Below are 17,480 nucleotides of genomic sequence, written 5' to 3' on the forward strand. Positions count from 1 at the left end.
TTTGCTCTGTATGGTGAGGTTATTAATTTGTCAATGCAAATAATTCACAGATCACTCAATCACACACATATTTCCTTACCTGCCCCCTTCCCTTGCACATAAAAGAAGAAACAGATGCTTAAAGAAAATAGAAAAGGATTAAGTTTTATTCTCATTTACTTCTACGCAAGTTCTCTGCCTGTGTTCTTTTCAAATCTGTATACAGCTCAGCAATAACCAAAAACCACATCCTTAATCAGACTAAATTACTGCTGACCCCAATCCTATTTAAATTCTGCCTGCATAAAATAAAGCTGCTGCTAAGTCATCTAGCTGATAATCTCTGTTGGACATTAACTAATAGTTATTTTCATTTACAGATGAGAATAATATACATTGTAGTTTGCCAATCCTATTACTCCAGAATTAATGCTGGATATTTGAGGGAAACAAAAGAAAACAATGCTTTAGACAGTGATTTATACACAGTTGCAAGCAATCATTAAACCAGCAATTAAATCACTGGCAAAAATCAGTTTGTAAGAGAGAAACTTGTTTAAACAGAGTCAACGAGCAACGTGTATTATCTGCAAACATATCAACTGACCCTGAGATCCAGACGCTGCTCTTTCTCATATTGCCTTTGACTCCTGAGAAGCTGCTACTGTACACCGTCCTTATCTGCTAGAGCCTTCTGTCTTGCATTCCTCCCTGATATTCCGTCTTAATTCCTACCACTGAGAACACATGCAGGAACAGCCTTTTTTTCTGATCTTCACTTTGCATACCACAGTATAATCAACCATTCACTGCTTGCTCTGGTGCCCCATTTCTGACTCTTCTTAAAGAACGCACCCAGGTAGGCCCTGATACAAAATCAGCTGCTCCTTCAGATTTATCCTTCAGCAACATTCAGTCTGAGGTTCTGGGACATTTCAGCTTGTTTTGTTCACTGTGGCTGCTGCAAAGAGCAGCCAGCCTTAGCAGAGTGCTTTAGACACAAGCCCAGTTAAGCGACAGTTACACTTACAGCTTAGGGTGCCTTTAATTTGAGAATTGAAGGAGCAAACAAATGATGGTCGGTTTACATGGATCTCTGGAGAACAGCACTCTGAGATTTACATGTCAAACTCCACTTAAGGCGTAATTCCTTTGGTAGTCGCTGCAATCCTTCAAGCTGTGATGAACACATCTGGTATTAATAAAAACCATAATGTAATTAAATAGGAGTCCCACTGCTGTCAACTGCAGCTCATGAAAGTAAGCATAAACAGTTATTTATAAGAACACTGAGTTATAAAGAGAGCATTTGAGAATCAGTAACAGAGAAACCTGCACAGTCGGTCACTACAGGCATCTCTGTTCCCGCGAGGATGAGCGCACAGCTGTGTGAAAGGCAGCATGTGTTGGCTAGGAAGGGAGCCAGTGTGGGACTGCTAATCACCAGGCTACTCCTGCTCCAGCACCAATGTCTGTGAATTAAATCTTTCTGCCCACACAGAAACCATGTGTGTAGAATGGAGTTTGTGCTGTTAAATATATACATACACCCCACACATGTATATTATATGCATGTATACAAATATGAATATAGGCATCCTCACCCAGGAAATTTGATGAGAGTAACATTACTACAAAAGAGTTTATAGGTATCAAATCAAGTGAAAGAAATAATAGTGTATGAGTTATGTGATCAGTCACAAGTGACCAATATGATAAAATTGCTATGCAAAACAAACAAAGGCAGAAAGATCTGAATTTAAATATGAATATAAATTACGATCCTAAACTTGTTCAGCTTAGTGGAAAGACTTACAGCTTCTCATTGACTTAAGCAATTTCTGAGTCTGGCACATAAGGTTATTCCAATTATGCAAACACTATCCAGAAGTCAAGGCTGACTTATCACATGCAGAAAGAAGGGGTTATATTTGCAAAGAACATTCATTAATGAATATCTGTATGGCATGTTTATACAAATGTATAAATGGCTTATAAAGAACACAATATTCTAGTCTAAGGATAAAAAGAGAGTTTTATTCTCTATTTGTATATTTCGTTATGTGATTATTACATTAGTTATAACGAGCAACGTGAGCTATGGAATTACCGTCTTAATACTACAGGTTAAGAACCAAGCACATTTTTGTCCAGCTACTAGGTCAGATAGAGACTTCTCAGGAGGACTGGAGCAATGCATGTGCAGGCCAGCAAGTTCTTCTGCAAGTGTGTGTGTATCTCTAGATCCACAGTCTTCATCTCTTTGTGTGCCTGCTTCCCACAGAGATCAAGACAGAGTATGAGAAAGCAATTGTGACCATTTAACATTAACATGCGCAAGTTTGTTTTGTATGTGCTTGACATACACAGTTTGTTTCATAAAAAAAGCAGGCAAAGTAGCCATTTGGTACTAAATGGAGCCACAAAACCAGCAACACAATTTCAAAAGAGCAAACAACTTTGAGGAAGCCTTCGAAATAAATTTGTAAGAGAAGCTGGTTTATATACAACCACATTTAAGAATTTGTTCTCCTCTCCAAATTAGCTTGCTTTTCTTATTCAATTTTGCACAATTGTATGTAGGAAACACCCTTTACATCAAATAGGAAGAACAAGTTAAAACTGACAGGATAATGCTTCCTGTCAACTGTTGCCTTCCCTCAGTTTGTCACCAAATGGAATTTTTAGCATCTATCAATCTTTGGAGCATATTAAAACTTTGCATGCTGGGTTACCCACAGATCTTGCTGTTGAGAGACCCTCATGCGTTGAATATGGCCCCAGGAGCACACGGCACCTGCCCTCTGTGCTGCCCTACTGAGCTCAGCGTGCTCCACCTCAGGCTGCAGAGCAGTCTGATTTGCCTTGTGCCTGGAGAGAGTTCAACTCAGGGCCAGAGGAGAAATCATTTTAAATATTAAAAGGGAGAGGAAATAAAAATAAAAAATAAAAAATTTAAAAAAAAAAAAAAAAGGAAAAATTCTCAAGAGGGCAGATCCTAGAAATCCTGAAGTGTGAAGTCTGAGACTCGGCAGGCAGCCAAGAACCACAGTGCGTGGAAGAGATGACACGGGGCTTGCAAGGAATTGGCAGGCAGTCGTGATGGGAGATGCCAACACCACACAAAGAGAGTGAATTGAGTCAGAACTTATAAAAGGAGATGTAAGAAAGAAAACCCAGCTCAAGGGGAGAATGAGAAATAGGAGACATGATCCAGGACTTGCAGCTTAAAAAACATCGGACAAAAATAACTGAAAAACCTAATTCACCAGATTCAGTCTGGGATATGGCAGAGAAAGGCAACAAAGAGATGGGGCACAAAGAAAAGCGCTTACACAGAACTCAGATAAAGCAATAGTCCAGAGACAGCAGTTGAATCAAAGTCCTGAATTCTTTCTGGGCAGGGCACTTTGCAAACTGCAGGTTTCTATTATTGCTTCTCTCTCCTTATCTTCAGCCTTTGCTTATGCAAAAAGCGAGTCAAGGCTGCAGGCTCTGACTGGAGGTGTTGCAAGGGAGGAGACAGATTTAACAAGAATGCATTCCTTTTATAAAATTCTGTTGGCTTCACTGGAGACTTCAGACAAACATGCAAGTTTAGACTTCACATTTAAGCTCTGCTGCACATGATTCTTCCAGCTAGCCACAGCTTTATTTCTGTCTCTACCTGCTTGCCCTGAGATTAATAAATAAAGACTGCCTGCTTAGAAAAAGCAGAGTTCTTGTTTCAAGAGAGTTTTACAAATAAAAAAATGGTGCCATTTGTTTTGCAGTCTACAAGCATCTTCAGCTCTTACCTCTGGCTGCAGCACCAACATGCTATCGGTGTTTGTGGGGCGTGCACTTCACCTGACATCTGAGCAGCTCCTAGTGAGGTCACCTTCACTCCTTCAGGCTCCGACCTTTGATCCTCTGCAATCTGACATCATTAGACAAGGATAGCATGCCGAGTCTTTGCCTCACGCAATTTCTTTATTATTTCTGCTTACTTATTTTGATTTACCACAACTAATGTAGGCAGTCTGACTCTCAGATCTAGGCTGTACAATGCACGGATGCATATGCACATACACAACAAACACCAGCATACAAATCAATTATAATACCAATAATTTCACTAACTCTGCTCCCTTCACACCTATTTTCCCTTTTGATCAAGTTTTTTTTTTTTTTTTTATTAAAAACAATCAATAGAATTAAAAAACAAACAAACAAACAAACAAAAATTCTTGAATTCTTTGAAACATTCTCCAAGATCAAACAGAGCAGATAATGATGAGTGGGTAGGTGTGCAGCAGGAGGGTGGGCTGGCTCAGGGTTTCAGAAATCTCTTATCTCAATGAGCACACACCTGAGTGTGACAGAACAAGAAAAGCAAGACCAAGTAGGTGGGTGTCAGGCTGCTAAACTCTAGAGACCAGAGATAACACCTTCCCCGGTGTTGGGAGGCAGCTGGGTCCCTGCTCGCTGCTGCACCCACCCTGCAAACCACCAGCTCTGGGCCAGCCTGCCTTATGGGGTGATGGTGTTTTAAAATTATGAAAAAGTCCCTTGGGTTTCCCATCCTCGCTGGGCCATCCGTGCTATTGCCTCTGTCCCCACCAGGCTCACCTTGAGAACCGGGTGCTGCTGGGCCCAGCAGAGCAGCGCACGCAGCAGCCCGCAGAGAGCCCTGAAGTGGGGCTGCTGCAGGACCTGAGTTGCGCAGGCGGCGATCCCAGCAGAACCTGCCCCTTTCTGCAGGTAAAACCTACCTCCAGGAGCACCACGGGACCCGCAAGAACCCAGAGCGATGCAAAGTCTGCTCCCACATGGCTTCCAGCACAAAGAGAGCTTCCAGTTGGGAGCCCGAGGCAGGTTTTGGACCTCCGGCACTGAGGATGTCCAAGGGGAGGCGTTAGATACAGCCACAGCTTGAGAAGTGGCAAGCCATCAGGGAGTTGTATTGGTTTGGGTGAAAATTAAATAAAGGCAGCTAATCTCTTAGGAGAAAGCTAATGGCAGAGTACAGCCTCACATGTTTATCCAGGGTCTCTGGAGAAGTACTTGGAGCATTTACCATGTAGAAAAGCAAGCCAACCATCTATTTTTAAACTCACTTGATTCAACACATATGGGCTGAATTCTTTTAGAAGTATTGTCCTTCTGATGTAGTTATTGAAATTGCCACTAGACAGGGCTGTTTATCTTATTTTTAACCTCAGAAATATTTATGAGCCCAGCGATGTGCTAGAAGGCCAAGAGGAGTTTGTGCTACAGACTCCATGAAAAGGGCACATGGCTCTGCAGCTCACGGCGCTGGCGCCAGGCTGCAGTTTTTGCATTATGCTATTTATAAGCTTCTCGCTGGAGCCGAGGGGCTGCATCTGCAATGCATAAATTCTCTAGTCATTTACCAAGAGCTAGTGATAAAGAGATGACAGATTAAAAAAAAATATATCCAGTTCTTCCTCCGTTAAACTACAGTGTGTGTCTGTGGGATGTGAAAATAAGCAACACATCTGGAGATCTACGCAGACTGTGACAAGGCACTGATTGTGCAGCTTACTGACAAACACATTTTGCCAGGAAATTTTTGGAAAGGTGCCACCAATTGTACCTCTGGGAAACAGAAAGGTTTCAGTTCCAGGTAGGTGACACACAGTCAGTAAGTCGTCATGTTAGTGCCAGCACACCGGACTCAAGAGCTAGGACAATGCAAACTTCTTAAAATACTGTACTGTAGTTTGACCACTAGGTAATGACATATCTCATTGCATATGCCTTGTTATCCCTGTGCTCTGATGCCCCTCCAAAGCAGCGGTTCCAGCCATCACGTAATACAGAAATGGGGTTAAATGCCAGTTGGCATCCGTGGAGCTATGCCGGTTTGTATCATCCAATTATCCAGCCTTTTGTGATAAACTCAGGGTAAAACACATTGTCTTTAAATAGAAGTAAGCACTCATTTTGAGATGAAGCAGACAGAGATGAGCATTTTCCGAGGGCTCACGCCCTGATTTACATTGCAGGCAACCAGGAGCAGGAACTTCTGGAATTTCTGCAGCTGTAGCTACAGCACTGATTTCATGTTGTGATTGCAACTCAAACAGCTGTGAGCCACAGCCAGCACTTGTGTAGAGTCCATGTAGAGAATAAGAGAGGTTGGTGTGCTATCTGAAGTTTTAATTCACTTCCCTGCTGGTATGGGACACGGGTTGTACGGTTCCGTTTTAGTGTCAGGCACAGTAAGTGTTTGGGCAGGCACCAGCTGCTAGGCTAGGGACTCTCTCTAAGGTCCTGTGAAGGCTACAACAGGACTTGAAGTGCCGACCTGCTGCACTGCAGGTAATGCATTTGTTGCTTCAGAACACATTCATAAAGCCTTTGGCTCTTTCTCCTCCCTGACTCAGCTGCATCTCACTTTCACACGTGTGGCCCAAGGCTGGCAGTGCAAGCAGCCAGCCCCGCGCTGCGGGAGCAGGCCCGGGCAGCCGAGCTCCAGCAGCGCCTAGCGTACACACACCCCTTGCTCAAAGCGTGGCCGTGCCAAGCTACCAGCCTGACTCAGGGCTTCTCACCCACCCTGCACGAAGCAGGTGCTGCATACACGGAGTTTGGCATTGCCCTGCAGCCCGTTCTTCCTCCCGCAGGCACACCTGAGGCCCGAGGCCAAGCTGCACCATGCCCATGCTCACAGGCCCCGGGGAGCAGGAGGAGCGGGGCAGCGGGCAGCAGCCAGGTGCCAGGATCCTGCCCACTCCCACTCGGGACAGAAGAGCTGAACTGCACCTTCTGCCCCGGGCAAAGTGCGCAGGCACAGCCCAGCCACCAGCATGTAAACGGAGGCTAATTCAATATCTGCTATTCCCAGCACTAATCATTTCTGTGAAGATTCTGAGCTCAGTGGCATTTCCTGCACCTGTTACCTGGCTTGTGGGTCACTCCTCAACTCTTGCAGAATTTTTAGCTGACAGCAAGGAGGATTCACGGCCGTCTGTAAGCTGAATGCTCATATCCAGCTGCTGGGCACAAACAAGGAAGTAACGATCCTTTTGTCAGCTTCACTGATGACCTTTGGACATTGGCAAAGGACTGGTCAGCTCTGGCAGATGTGTAATGCAGAAATACGCTTCTGCAGCTGCGTAAGGGAAACACTGCAAGAAAGATACAAACAGGAGGATGGACCTAGAAGGCAAAACTGACAACATAAATAAATACAGAAGCACGGGGCATGCCCGTGAATTACTGTGCTTCGTGCAGTTTATCTCTGGAACTTGCCACTTGTCCATACAGAACCTCGGGCCTCTGCTCAGTTCTGTTTCCCGCCTGCCCCTAGACTTCAGTTCTGTAAATAAGTAACTGAATATCTCAGCTGTCTGTGCAGATGAATACCCTACCGACCGTGAAGAACTCTGATCTTGTGGGGACAGGAATGTGTCAGTGAGGGGAGAGCAGGCTGGAGTTCAGCTTCATACTGTCCTAGGAGTTGCTTCCATTCATTTTGTATTCCATCCTGAGTTTTTATTCCTGCTGCCACATTTGTATGGAGACTTGTGAAAACATATTAAAAAACTGCTAATCCTAGTGCCAAAGCCATTTTCACATATAATCTTTTGAAATATATACATAGAAATATGAACTTGGAATGAAAGTTAGATCTTGAAACATGAGTGCAATGAGTTGATTTATTCCATATATACCCAAGGTATCAGATGTTCATAAACTTCAAGGAAAATGCAGATTAGAGATCTTCTGATTCTGTGACATTGCCAAAAGAATGTCAAAACAGAAGGTTGTTTATTATCATCACTCAAAACAATAACTCGGAAGTAAAAATTAACTTTGTCTGGAACATCTCTCATTCTTTATTTGGAATTAAGCTCCTGATGTGTTTTTCAAAATCTGATCAAAGCACAAGATATAAACTAACATTCCCTTGTATTCTACCTAGGAAAGAAATGTTTCACTTTATTCTAGCTCATTCTCCTCTGAGATAGCTACACGGAATGGTGTCAAGCCTTTACTCTTACCTTGTATTCCCAGATCTTGGTGTCCTGAAACACAGTTCTGCCGTGGGACTTCTGCAAGAACACAAGCTTCTTATCCCTGGCTTTCAGTTACAAGGATGCACTATAAAAGCACAGGAGGAGATTAAATCACCAGCAAAATGAAACAAAAATACATAACTCTTAATTCTAAGTACTATGGTGACATCTGAGTACAATCTGTCTTAGAAAATTACACATTCTACTGGGCTGGGGTTTTTTTTGTTGTTTGTTTGTTTGGTTGGTTGTTGTTGTTTTTTTTGTTTTTGCTTTTGTTTTTTTCCCCCACTAAGATTATATGGGTATTTGAAGAAGTGGCAATCATAGCAACAAAATCTCATTTGTAATATAAATACCTATTGTACCATTGTCTTCAGTGAAACTCTGCAATTCACACTGGATCAGGGTTTGCTTAGGGTATTATGTAGCAAAGAACACTGGTAAACAAAAAACTAAATCTCCTATTGATGTCTGTCTGGAACAATTAATTGCACAAATGACCTTTGGGATACAGGATTCAGAAACACCCAAAGACAGGGAATTTTTCAGTTCTTTATGTGTTTGCCAGGTTTGCCAGAGTTAAAGACTGAGCACACTTCTGTGTGGGGTACAAATGTGGGCTCTCCTCAAATTCTGTGCTCTTCTTTCTGCTTACTTATAAGACCAAGACCCAACCAGTCACTCCTGCACCATATAACAGCTGGGTAATCTTTGTATTTTTAAAGATAAAACCCTAATTGTGACACCACAAAATTCAGTCACAACTGCATCCAACTGACAGCCTCCTGCTGCTCCTCTGGTGCAGGCCATTGCTCTCTGCATTCTTTGCTCCTCCCAGGCATTTTTGTGCCTGCCCACCTGCCAGGACACCAAGCTGATAACTGGATATTGCAGTCATCAAGACCAGACCAATATCTGATATGCCTAGAAGACCACTATGGGTAAGCAGTATCTCTAGATTTTTTCCACAGCCTCTGGCAAGCAATAAAATGCAAAGCTCTCTTTGAACAGCCTCAACAGTTATGGCTGGGAGTTGTTGTCTTTTGACAATTAATCTTGGGCACTTTGTTCCAGATTTACCAGCAATCAAGGCTTGATTTAGGCCACTTCTCTTTGGCAATCACACTGCAAAGTATCTACCTGTTGACTTTCTGTCATCTGTCATTTAGCAGGAGAGAAGAAAAAAAGGCTCAGAAAAGATCTAGTTTTCTCACAATAGATAAGCATGCAAACAGGGCAATGTGTTGAACGTTTCTTACTGACATCTTGAATCTACCCAAAACAACATTTGAATGCTTTTGGAAGAAGAGAATGTAATAAAGAACCACCCACACGGTATCTACTCTGAAACGCAGATTTTGCTTGCGTGCGAAACAAACCTCTGAAGGCAGAATAATGCCATAAGAAAGGAATTAAGAAAAAAAGTGTCTGGGCATTTGGTAAATGGCTAATAAGTGTGGAATGAAGTTACTTCAGATTAACTGAGAAGACCGCAATTTAACAGTTGTGTCGGCCAAGCTTTAGACTTTCATGAGGTATATAACAAAATGATTTTTATTAGGAGGTTTGATCCGCTGTGAGATGCTCCCAGCTTCCCTAGCAATAGCCCTATACCTCAACTCACAGCTCAGCCACCCCGAGAGTACAGCCCCTCCCCAAAATTGTCCTCCACTCACCTGAAAACAGTCACAGAGGTAATCAGTGACACACTTCCAGGTGTTTTCACTGAACTTAACCCTGAATTTTAAGTCCTGAAGGGACTGTCAGCTTGTACTGGATGGAGAAGCTTTAAGAGCCATGGTCAGTGCCCCAGGCAGTGGGGGAGCATGTGGTGCTGTTGCCTGTTATCCTAACCCAGCTCCCTCCGCCAGGAAGGTGTGGATAAAGAAATTGGTTCATGACTAGAATGTGAAGGAAGTTCTTGAAGGAAGGGAAGAAAAGGCCTTAAAATACATTTTAGATGTGGTTTCTGTTTTGCAGTTTTCTGGGAAATAAGGCTTACCAGTTCCCTGTGGCAGTCTGATTGAGGAACAAGCATTTCAGCACTACTTGCTTCCCTCAGAACAAAGTAATGATGTCTTTGAGGTGATACTTCTGCAAAACACAGCTCCTAAGCTGTTCGTGTGCCTTCCTCCCACCTCTCTGAGTGGATGACTTGACCCAAGCAGCCTTGTACTGGCTGTTGAAGGGGTGAAGGTGGGGATCTTGTGCTCTGCAGCATTTGTGGTGAATGTGCTCAGCTGCTCATGCCAGCAGGCAGACAAAAGAAGAAATCCAAAGCTTGACTGTGCTTCTCATCCTTTTGTAGAGTACAAAGGACAATTCAGTAAAACAAGTGACTTGTTTTTACCAGCTCCTTATAACCACTTGAACATGAGAAGCTAACATAAGCCTTATCCCAGCTTTTCCTTTCCTTTTTCACATCCTATAGCTAGAAAGTATTTTTAAACAACATGGCCCCACAGGAGAGCTTTTAAACAATAAACTGGACACAACTTCAGACTAAAAATAAAAGCAATAGCAGTTGCATCAGCCACACTCAGCCAATGGACACTTCCCTGCATTGTTCCTACTGAAGTGCCGTGATTTTGTGAGCAAACCACAGCTTGGGTGCTGCCCTGGGTGCCCATGTCCCCATGGGTCCCTGCCCAGGTGACAGTCACAGCCAGCTGGGCTCACTGCAGCGCATCACCCCCTGCCAAGCTCACAGGATGCTCTTGCCAGCGTGCCCCTATAAGCCTGCATTTCCTAGGGAAAATGACTCCTCAAATGCATCACATTTGGGAGCAATAGCTTACATGTGTTAATTTAATTGCTCTTGGGTAAAGAGTTAAATAAGGCAACTGGGAAATTTGTGGCAAGGGAGGTGTGGTGAATCACCTTTAATTTGCATTTACAGCAACAGACCAGGGCACCTGGAATTGCTACCATAAACAGTTTTCATTTATAAAAATAGAGAAACTGATTCCACTTCATTTAGTTTGTGTTTTCCGCGCTTACACTCCACTGGGGTTGGCCATGGATGGAGAATTACTCCTGAATAGCTAAATAATTCAAGTAACGATTGCTGTTCTTTAACATTCTTTGATTTTCCTAATCATGTGCACCCTCACCAGCCCTAGCTGTTGCTGCTTCTGCTGTCAGCCTGTGCAGGTTGAAAAGAGACTGTAAAATTTGACTTGGCAAGCAATTCTTCCTTTTATTGTTTTAGAAGACTTCTGAAATGACTCTGTGGCCTCACTACATCCCACCCTGCTGCAGTGCATGAGAGCCTGGCTCATCAATAGGGCAAAAAGAAATGAGGGGATCCTCTTAGGAAATGTAGGAGACCCGTTTTCTGGCTTAAAACCTGGAAGGGAGAAGGCAGTATAATGGGCAATCTTCTGCCACTAATCACATGGAAGGCCTTGAACACAGCACAGCTCATGCCGTTCCCTGGAAAGAGCGTGAGAAGGGAAAGGCAGGACTTCTCTGCAGGGAGTATGAAAAGAATAACTTAATAAGAGTAGTAAAGAAAATCAATAAAAAAAAAAAAAAAAAAAAAAAAAAAAAAAAAAAGAGAGAGAGAGAGAGAGAGAATGAAATATGCCCCATCTTTTTGGCGGACTTGTAGTGTTAAGTGGCGATTGCACTTGATGATCCTGAAGGTCACTTCCAACCTGGATCATTCTATGATAAACACTCGAGCTCAAGAGGCTGGGCATTTCCCCACTCTCGGAAGCTTTAAGGGTGGAACCAGCTGTGGGTCAGCAGTGCAGGAGAGCACCCCTTTGGCCAAGGAGGTGGCCCGCTTCCAGCGAGAGGCTGCGTCCCTCCCTGCTGCAGGGCTGGTGGCCCATGGGCTCAGCCAAGCGGCCCAGTGGCACCAAGCTGGGCTGGGGTGGGCCACAAGGCAGGACCTCAGCTCCTCATTCTGGAAACTTTATCTGCAGTTTTATGTTCATCTTGTTCCCAGTTTCACCACAAAGTGGCACTACAGTAACTGGCATTCATTTCAGTCAGAGGATAATGAAGAACTTGTGACAGCCAGCTTTTTTTTTTTCCTCTCCCCCCCCTCCCCACTGCACTGAGTCACCACTAATTCCCCTCTGCTCATGCCATAATAACCCCCACAGAGGGCTCACTTCGTTAAGCATGCATTAGATGGGAGTTTACTGCCTCAAAAACATTTATGTGCTGAAAACATTTTGTTGCAATACTTTCTGCTCAGTCCGTTTTCCAACACTTGGCTAATCTGGAATAATAAAAAGTAAAATGCTATGTTTGCTTTAGCAAAACATCAGCCCATCATACTAACATACAAACCATCAGAGTAACTAGTTACTGAACGGTTGAAACAAAACTCCGGGAGAAAAGTAAGAGCAGAGAAGCCTTCTCTGAGGAGTGCACTTTCCTCTGCTGAGGATGCTTGCCTTCTTTTTCCCACCTATTCCAGTACGATTTCTTCTAGTGCAGGCAAGGCCTAAAATAGCTAACTGACTCATAACAATTAAAACAAAATTATTAGTTTGGAGCCTATTGAATACCACAAAAGCAGTGCTCCTGACTGTTCATTCAGGCTCCCCGTGCACGCCTGCTTACAGCTCGCTGCTCCCAGTTAGCTGTGAGCTAACTGCGCCGTGCCAACCTGCCTGTAAGGGCCAGTTTTGTCCATGAGGAGTCTGCAAAAAAATGCTATTAGCCACACAAGCAGCAATTTCTGCAAACAAACCTGAACTCTCACTGTGCTCTTTTTGTGCCCAATGTCTTTAAGGCACTTCATACGCCGCACTTCGGCTGACTTTGCTGTCCATCAAACATGGCAAGCAGCAATCGCGCTGGCTAAAGCCAGTGCACACAAACTGCCCAGCGTGCACAGTTGTGGTCAGTCCTAGAATTCAAAGCTGGTTCATTACTGATTTGTAAATAGATAAGAGAGCCATCTTCTTCAGATAAAGTACCTGTGTAAACAGTTATATTAGCTGGTATCAGTTTTATGGTACTAATCAGCTTATTGTAGTAAGAATTCATCTTTGCTGTGTATGAGTAAAGACAGGGCAAGCTGGCCCTTGCCACGCAGGACAACCCAGAAATACAACCTAATTGCTTTTGTTGCTCAGTCAACTAACTGCTGCTCACACTCGCTCATTCTGGAGCTGACTGCTTTAATAGTTGCTGTTACGCCATGACTGGTGGCAATTTATCCTCAACCAATCATTTTCTAATTTCATTTGATTAAAACCCATGGTTAGAGGTATATTATGATGATAGTGTTATGACAAACTGATATAAAATACTTTAACGGAAATTGAAGTTTACCTCTAAATAGGAAAAATGCTCACTATTAAAATAAATACATAAACTATATGTATTTAAATAGAAAATATTTTCAGATGAATCAGAAAATGTAGAACAATTTGAAAAAAAAAAAAAAAAGCAGGTATGAGGAAGGATGAAGAAAAGGGCTAGAGGCAATATGAAGATCATCTGAAACTGTTGTTAACATAGAATTAATGTGAAAACCGTCATATGAAATAATAATAGTCAGTAAAATCCAAGGAGGCAGGTATTTATTCAAAATCTCTGCTGGAAGAAATATGCCCATGAAATTACTGATACTGTTCATAAATTGTAATACAGTGCCCTCCTGAATTGAAACAGGAGCCGAGAGGTCTCAGGTAGGCAATGGATCTTTTGATCAGACTATTTTATTTGTGGATCACGTGCTGATTAACCAGAGCAGTGTATCTCATCCCTACAGGAGAAATAATAATTTTGTCCGTGCTTAGCTGATTATTTGAACTGAGTAACAATCACCACAGAAAAGTCAAGTAACTGAAGCGCCTGTCCTCTGGCAGGCCTTGTGTCAAGTCTGTTTTTTCATGTGAAATTCACAGATCATTCTATGGAGCCAAGCAAACCTTCTGCTCTTATAAACCTGCATCCTTCCACGCTGCCCTTCTCCTTCCTGCTGGAAAAGCGTGAGAGATTAGTGCCTCACCGAGCTGCTTTTCTTGTTTAGAAAGCACACAACCGCTTTCGAAACATTAAATCAATGGAAATCAGTGTAAACCCAAATGGCTTCATGCCAGCTTTTCCTTTTAGATGTGACTAACTGGCTTCCTGCAGCAGATTTTTATCTTGCAGCTACATATGAATGTCCCCAGCTAAAATGTGAAAGGCATTTGATAATACATAAGACCTAATTTTTTCTGGCAACAAGCTGTAGTTCCCACAAAGTGTAAAACTAGCAGTATGACATGATAGCAGATTCCTCACACGTCACTATCTATACTAAATTATTGGTACTTTTTACTTCTTTTTAATGTAAACAGTCTTTATAAACACATTATCCCAGATTAAATATTATTCAGCTGGAAAAGATATTTCAACTTTTCTTTAATTATAATACACACAATGAAAATCATGGAAAAACGGACTAAAAATAAAGTGATTTTGTTACCTCTAACAATCAATGAATCCCAAATTTACTTTCCAGGTTTTTGAGTCAGAACACATCTGACACTTCAGTTAGGAATTACCAGCATGTGATAAATAAAGCAATAAAATAACATCATGCAACAAACCTGGCACAAGATTTCTAATAGGGCTCTGACCTCTCAATCTGTCAAGCTAATTAGGAAGATCAGACAGCCATTAACAATGCAGTCCCCCCGGGACACGGGACGTGTTATTAACACAGCGCGACACGGGAGCGCGCAGTGGTGTGAGACTCCAGAGGGTGTCTCCGTGCTGAACTGCGGCGAGCGCGAAGGCGGCCACGCTGCTCGTCCATCACGGGCTGTCAGCTGCACCTCCCTGTCAGACGGGGTGCCATACAGGATTAATTACCCTGAATCAGCAGCCCCAGCAAAACACTCATCATCTTCCAGTCACTTTTCATTTATAACTACTAAACTTATCTTCCCCAACAAGGAAGGTACATCCTCGGGAACACCCGCAAGCGTGATTGAAAGCGTGACGGAAACCTTAGGGTTCAGCAACTGCAGGTGGTCACCCTGGTGCTGGGGGAGATGGGAAGAGCACCCGTGTGCCCTCTCCACCCCCAGCTAGCCCGCAGGCTGACCCGCCGCAGGGCTGGGTAGGCTGTCTCACATCCAGCTGGAGTGGGCTCTTCCGTGGCTGGGTAATGGAAGTGCAACGTGCCCTAACACTGAAATGAGGGAAGAGGTCCCAGAGCAAACACCTATATTAAAGATGAACAGTTGCTAAATCCAAATGCTACAAACCTTGAGGTTGAGGCTCTGCAATGGCTGAAGGCTTGAACATATTCAATTCAGGGGCCTTTTTGGTGATGATACAAAGTACAAAGGATGCCGGGATGATTCTCCTGGAGTGCCCAAAGGGTCGTGCTGCCCGGAGCAGTCACCAGGCAGCAGCTGAGATGGTGCCAGAGCAGCGCAGCAAGAGGAAAGTCCTTGGCCAGCAGTGGGGACAGCGGCACGAGGAAGACAGGGTGCAAAATGCAGAGGAGCTCTGGGTGGGCTCTCAAGTGGCATCGGAAGCTGCTGTCATTCAACATGCTTTAAGTCTACTGGGGTTCATTTAGTTTTAACTAGGAATGAGAACAGTAATGTTATTTTTACTTGCTATTGCTTTGTTACACTTGCCATCTAACTTGATTCATGGTAATCCTTTTACTGCAGCCATCTGCCAATTTGCAGTAAATTACTCAGACACGCTGAGCCTCTTTGGTGGCACTAGAATGTTAATCGGAACCATGTAGGCCTGCTCTCCATCAGCCAGAGCAGTGTGTGCCCTTTCCTTGTCACTGCTGAACACATTTCCCAAAATGTGCCCTTGTACCCAACTGTACAAGGCTTTCTTTAGACGTATCAAGAACGCCTTATCCTTCCTTTCTCAGTGATTAAGCAGACGCTGGGATATGCTACACTGATTTTTAGCTGAGGTTAAATGTATTTTTAGCTACAGCTTATTGTACATTTCTGTAAAAAAGCATCCTTTTGGTATAGTTATTTTCCCCATATCATTACAAAGCAAGATGGATTTCCAAACCTCCAAAGACTAATGTGAATAGTGCTCTGGATACTTAAATTCATTTACTGCTCATTCAGTTAATGAAAGTGCAGATTCACTCCTTGCATTGCAGCTGTTCAGCGCCTGCTGTGCCTGTGCCTGCTCCCTCATTTGGAGAGACAGGTTATGATTTACATCCATGGAGAAGTGGAAAAGATTTTTTTGTCATATTTTTGTCATCAGCAGTTGGAGGCAGTCTGCAATTGCAGATCCTTCTAAAGAAAACAAAGAGTTTTCTCATGTCAAAACAAGGCCAAAACTTTGCCGCTGACTAAGCAGATGTCTTCCACATGAAGGGGGTCTTCAGAGATGAAGTGGTAACTAAAGGCTGTCTCGTGCAGCAGGCGTGCCAGGAACCGGGCTGACATCTGGAGCTGAGCTGTGAGGGGCCAGCTTTGTTCTGTCAGCAAAACTACCCTGAAATATAGGGGTGCATTCCTGCAGAATCAGAAAGCCAGGACAGCTATGATTCAATGATTAGGGCCTGCAGAGTGTATATCCACCTATTTTTGTTTTAGCTTTCTGATTTAAACTGTTTTGGCATAGGGTGGTGCAGAATAGACTGGCTTCATTTAATACTCAACAACATTGAAACTCCAGTGACATCTGAATAAATTCATCCTCAGCTAAGTTCCCACCCGGTACAAAGGAAGGCTTTGGGCATGCAAAACGAGAAAAGCTGCTCTGGCCCAACACACAAGATAAACTGGATTCATTAGTTCTATCTTTGTGTGTGCTTCTAATCATGAATGACTTCTGTTCCAGAGATGCTGGCTGGGACCGGAGGGTTGGATTAATCCCCAACAGTCCTCCACCAGCTTTGGTCAGGAGGCTCTATTCACAAAAGCATTTCACTTCCTATAATTCTCTTTCATAAAGCCACTGCTAACCCCAAGCAAATCACACTGAGTCGGCAAGAGTGCCCGAGAGGCTGAGCAGGAGACGCTTCTCAGCCTTAATTCATGGCGTGGATTATTGACACATCAAGGTTGTCTAAAAGGCTTAGTATGCCCTAATGCCACACAGCCTCCCGCTACTTGGAACGCCGTGAGACCTACACAGATGTACATTATGGGATTTTCAGTGTTTGAGGGGGAATAAAAGGAAACAGCAAATGCTTTCCAGCTGGCTTATTTAAATGCTCTTCATCTTCATCTGAGCCATGTGCAGGTTAATTTCAGCTGATGACAGATCCCTCATCCAACTGTCGCTCCAGATAACACGAAGCGTTACACTTAGCCTGCAATGAACCTGAACAAGGGAACATTCCTGAAATCATATGTCCGTGTGACTGCAATCATATCTTACTGAAACATATTAACTTTAAGTACAGAAACAAGGCTCAAGGTTTGAACCCACAGCCTTAAACTAATTACACCCTTTCATAAGGAAAGCACCATGAGTTGAGTACGGAGGGAGTTAACACCTTCGGGACCA

At 43.4% G+C, this 17,480-nt stretch overlaps 1 long non-coding RNA gene across 1 annotated transcript; it reads right to left on the bottom strand.

Annotated features, from left to right (window-relative positions):
- Positions 1-627: 627 nt before the first annotated feature.
- On the bottom strand, positions 628-15,479 carry LOC311441744. The gene is made up of 5 exons (XR_014696189.1): positions 15,236-15,479; positions 7,992-8,091; positions 6,888-7,115; positions 3,777-3,898; positions 628-1,171 (listed from the first exon to the last, which is right to left on the bottom strand). It is a non-coding gene; the product is annotated as an uncharacterized lncRNA (long non-coding RNA).
- Positions 15,480-17,480: the final 2,001 nt, after the last annotated feature.

Source organism: Aythya ferina (assembly GCF_964211825.1).
Source record: "Aythya ferina genome assembly, chromosome: 9".
Classification (NCBI taxonomy): Eukaryota; Metazoa; Chordata; class Aves; order Anseriformes; family Anatidae; genus Aythya; species Aythya ferina.